General features: G+C 36.7%; 1 pseudogene; it reads right to left on the bottom strand.

The window, feature by feature from the left end:
* Positions 1 to 459: 459 nt before the first annotated feature.
* On the bottom strand, positions 460 to 2,244 carry LOC148948963 (E3 ubiquitin-protein ligase Nedd-4 pseudogene; annotated as a pseudogene).
* Between the last annotated feature and the right edge of the window lie 3,139 nt (positions 2,245 to 5,383).

Raw genomic sequence — 5,383 nt, 5'->3', positions numbered from 1 at the left:
ATAGGCATAGCATTGAATTAAATCAAAATGCTCAAACTTCCAGGCATTCTTCCTTTTGTATATCATTATATTTCAAACAAACAGTCTAGTCTCATTAGTCTGACTTGCAATTCCTTCTTCCTTTTTAATAAAATACCTTTCAAATGTGTAGAAAATAAAATAGTGAGCCGTCTATTGATTAGCCAATCCAAAATATTACTTCAAGAAACAAAAGAGAATCCTTTAAAAGTAATATTGAATCTTGAATACTAAACATATTTAAAGTAATTTCTGTTCGTTTTTTAGTTTGACTTAATTGTTCACTCATATTTCTGCTCATTTAAGACTTCTTCTCCTCATTTAGAGCAATCAGAGTGTGTTTCAAGCTTCTAATTTTATGTAAGCTAATTCGTACTTGTTTTACATCTGAGGCAATTAGTTACTGATACTTTAATAATAACTTTGTACAGTGACTGGTTATTACCCTATCGACTGACAAAAATAACCTTCAGTTAACTCTATAGCACTTTTTGCCTTAGCTTTTAACTGTTCATATGAAGTGTATGGTGGCAAGTCAATTTGATTAAAACAAGTATGGGCTCTAGGTAAGTGATCGCTTTTACCCCAACACTCGATTGTAAATAATTTACCAGTTGATCCTTGACGAAGCCCTTTGAAACCATTTACAGGTATACGAGATGTTCCAGTGACGAATTGAAGTAACTTGAGTCTTTCCTCTGACGTAAATGAAAGTACAGCTTTCCAAAACCAAAGAACAACTGTATGGTTCTCAGAATATCCTCCAGTGTAAACTGTATTCTCTTTCCAGTCCTTCACATTCACTTCATTGGTACCACAAAGGAGAAGTTCAAGCTCGTTTTCATTGAAAATCTCAATTTTTTCGATGGGTACAACCTCGTTGAATCCTTTCCGGAATTCATCCATTTGAGACTCGGTACGAGTCATAAAACGCCTTTCCAGAAGAGCGTTTACATACTGATGTTTATTTTCGTTCGTAACAAGAATATTGGATCCACCTGGAAGGAGGTCAATTTGGTCGACAAAGCCCATTGAATCTTCATCAGTTGACAACGTTAATCCTAAATCCGTTGGATCGTTTTCTAAGATCCACTTCAAGGATTTATAGTACATTATATCAGCTTCTTTTATGTCTTCAATTTCTATTTTCTTCTTTAACAGTGTCTTATAAAAAGGACGAGTAAGAAAAACATCCAGCATTTCACTGTGATAAGCAGCCATGCCAGCTAATCTTCCAAGAAATTTGAAATACATCAAGTGTCTCTCATTGCAAAGATCACTAAGAGGATTGATCTGGAGCTGAAAATTATCCGTCGATGAATACTCGAAAAGTCCATAGTCTGGATTACATATCTTTTTTGCAACGAGATAGAACCATTCCTTCGTCAATCCACCTAGATCTTGACCAAATTCACCGAAAAATGTAACACACAGCTTTGCTCGCAGCACTTTTGGATTTGTAACTTGTGATATTGCCTGAAAAGATTCATCTACAATTGAATCCCTGGAAACAGAAAGTTCGAACTCTACAGGCGTTCCGGGTGGTTTTGGCAGTGAATTCTCGAAGATTTTATACTTTTCACTGTAACTTCTTGAGTACTTAATTGGTGTTTCCACAATTTTTTGGTCTGTGAGTGTCTCTTTGTCACCAACAACAGTTCTACTTTTTAGTAGTTTGGGAAAAAGATCCAGGAACATATTTTTACGTGAGAGACGGGTATTGATATTCCCTGCAATGGACGTTGAGCTTGCTTCGGATATTCTTGAAACATAAGAATGTGCAACCACTATAACTCCCTTCATTGACCGTTGCTCTCTATCTCCTTGCTTTAACATGTGATGCGCTAAACGAGGTGTTGTTCCCAGATCTAGTTCGACCGTACCGAGAACCGTGTCTCTCCTGAACATGTTTTTATCAAGAACTGTAAGCAGTAATTTGTCCAGGTTCGGTTTTACTTGAATAAAAAATACTTCGTTCCATCGAGGATTCAACATTCGTTTCCTTACTTTCGTCCGAGTAATATCAATCAAAGATAAACTCTGAGACCTGACAAGGTCTGGAACTGAATTCTGAGAATCAACAAGAGTAATTTTTACGTATGGATTACATGTGCCCAGAACACAGGCTTTTGGCAAGTTGTTTGCACAAATTATTCTAAGCTTAAGAAGTTGTGTTAGATTGGTTTGAGCGCAACCATAAACCTCTGGAAGTCTGATTGTACTCATTCTATTTATCAACACTTTTATAATTAAAAGATTTATAACCTTGAAAATCCCGTCATCGAGAGTCGTTTTATATTTTATTTTTTTTTTTACTTTGCCGTGCAGCAGGGAGTGTACTATTATAAATAGCTTGAACATTTGTCCACAATTTTTTTTCCACTTAATCTTTTTATGGTCTAGTCAATTTAATGAAAATAGTTTGCAATCTTAGGAAAACTAAGCGTACCCCCTGTGTAATCATGTTAAGACAGATCAGGCATGTAAAAGAAATGACGACATGGATTACTAATGTTCAACTGTAAGTTTTAAGTTCTCAAATCAAGAAATTTATCAAAGGATGGTATGAAATAAACAAATATTGAAATAGGTTTAGTGCAAGGGCTCATGGTTATTAGGTTCTTATTCCTCGGTTATGTCAGTTCTGGTGTTTAATCCCCTTGAAAGCCTGTATATTTAGCATTGAAATACGTTGAAAAATTTGATGTTGCAAATAAAAAAAAAATAGGAAATTTGAATATAAATTTTCAGTATAGACTTATAGACACTATTACTCCACAGAATATTACGGAAAATAAAACTTAGAGGTGGGCCCACCTTTCCACCTGGGATCATTAACATCATTTGGCATACCCCACGCATGGCAGAAGTTTACCATGTGTGATAGAAATCTACCATGCGCAGTAGAAGTGTTCCACGCAGGGTTGCCAACTGGACATATTTTATGTCCAATGGACATATTCCTGTGTGCCGGGACACAATGACATAATAGTCGGTTCCTTACAATGACATAATTTCTGTCCGTTTTAAGTTTTAACGTCGTTCCTTACTTTCAGTTATAAAAACTTGTTCTTTTTATTTAATAACTTTAATAAATCAAATAATATTAACATCTTGATAACTAAATATCAGTATATGTATATTAAACTGACAATGCACTTTCGTTTGTATTTTTCCAGTAAAGTGCAAATTTTTTTCTGGCCTTGGGAGGGCATAGGGGATTGCGCCCAACTTATGTTAATTTCTGCTCGTTTTGAGTTTGACTTGGTTATTTATTGTAATTTCTGTTTGTTTTGGGTTTCATTTATTTATCGATGCTGATTTGTGGTAGTTTCACGCTTGGTAGATTATTTGATTTTGTTTTTGCTTATTTTTTGTTTAATGGAGATCTTTACTTTTCTTTGTAAAAATTATTTTGTGGAAAAAGTTTTTTTAATTAATTTCTGTTCGTTTCATATTGGCATAGCCTTTTCAGGAAAAAGAAACTAATACTTTAAATCTTTTCGTTTTTTAAGACTTTATACTTTGGCCTGCTATTTGTGTGCTGGAGAAAAATTTTCAGCAATTTTTAACAACATACACCCTTTATAAAATCTGGACATAAATAGTACTGTTTAATTTAGTTTCATACCTCCTCTAGTTGACCTGAAATGGAAAACTTGATACCATTCGCGAAAAAATCTGTTTACTTTCTTCGATAGATTGGATACACTTACGCTGTTTTGATTTGGTTAATTTTAAGAGCAGAAATGGGAGGGTTGGCGTGGGAGGGTGTGGGAGTGGAAGGGGGATTCGTTGCCCTCAAATCACTTTTGACTATTAAAAAGGGCACCAGCCCTTTCTATTTTCAATCAAATGAGCCCTACTAGTACTCCTTCTTCTATAACCACTACTACTACCCTTACTGCTCAGACTACTCCTATTCCTACAATAATTACTGCCTCTTCTACCACGCATCCTACTACTGCTACTCTTACAGCTACTCTTACAGCTACTACTATTCCTACTCCTACGGACTCACAGACTCCTACTATTATGACCAGAGAAACCACTGCGACTACAATAACTCTTCCTATCACAATCCCGACTCCTATTCTAACTAATACTAATATTCTTACTAATACTACTAGTACTCCTTCTCCTACAACATCTACTACTATACCTACAACCACTCCTACTACCACACTTACTAGTACATCTACTACTACAGCTACTACCACACTTACTACTACATATACTGCAACGCCTACTACCCCACCTGTTACAACGCCTACTACCACGCCAACCACTGCACCTACTCCTATTGTTAATATTCCTTCTCCTATTACCACTACTCCTTCGACTACTACTCATCCTACTGCTGCTACTCTTACAGCTACTACTATTCCTGCTCCTACAGACTCACAGACTCCTACTGTTATGACCACAACAACCACTACGACTACTATGACTCCTCCTATCACAATCCTGACTCGTATTCATACTACTACTACTAGTACTCCTTCTTCTATAACCACTACTACTACCCTTACTGCTCAGACTACTCCTATTCCTACAATAATTACTGCCTCTACTACCACGCATCGTACTACTGCTACTCTTACAGCTACTATTATTCCTACTCCTACAGACTCACAGACTCCTACTATTATGACCAGAGAAACCACTGCGACTACAATAACTCTTCCTATCACAATCCCGACTCCTATTCTAACTAATACTAACATTCCTACTAATACTACTAGTACTCCTTCTCCTACCACATCTACTACTATACCTACAACCACTCCTACTACCACACTTACTAGTATATCTACTACTACAGCTAATACCACACTTACTACTACATATACTGCAACGCCTACTACCACACCTGCTACAACGCCTACTACCACGCCAACCACTGCACCTACTCCTATTGTTAATACTCCCAATACTAATACTCAAACTACTACTATTACTCCTACTAAAACTGTTACTACTTCTCGTATACTAACTCCTACTCCTCTGCCTCCTACTACTACTGCTCGTGAACTACTCGTGCCACAGGATTCGAAAGATAAGAAAGTCAATCCCACAGAAAACAAGGTTTTCTTGTACTTGCAGTCTGCTACAGGTATCACAACTGCCACAAGAAATACTACACCTGTTACAAGTACAAGTGCACCTGGTTCAACTACAGCTAATACAAGTACTGCTAATACAACTGCTACAGGTATCACAACTGCCATAAGAAATACTACACCTGTTACAAGTACAGGTGCACCTGGTTCTACTACAATTATTCCAGGTACCACAACTGCAAGTACAAGTACACCTGGTTCACCTGGTTCTACTACAATTACACCAGGTACCACAACTGCAA

Source organism: Artemia sp. Qi Xiang Cuo, chromosome 9 (genome assembly GCF_049724085.1).
Source record: "Artemia sp. Qi Xiang Cuo chromosome 9, ASM4972408v1, whole genome shotgun sequence".
Classification (NCBI taxonomy): domain Eukaryota; kingdom Metazoa; phylum Arthropoda; class Branchiopoda; order Anostraca; family Artemiidae; genus Artemia; species Artemia sp. Qi Xiang Cuo.
The sequence above is the reverse complement of the archived record's forward strand: the minus strand, read 5'-3'. Positions and strand labels throughout refer to the sequence as shown.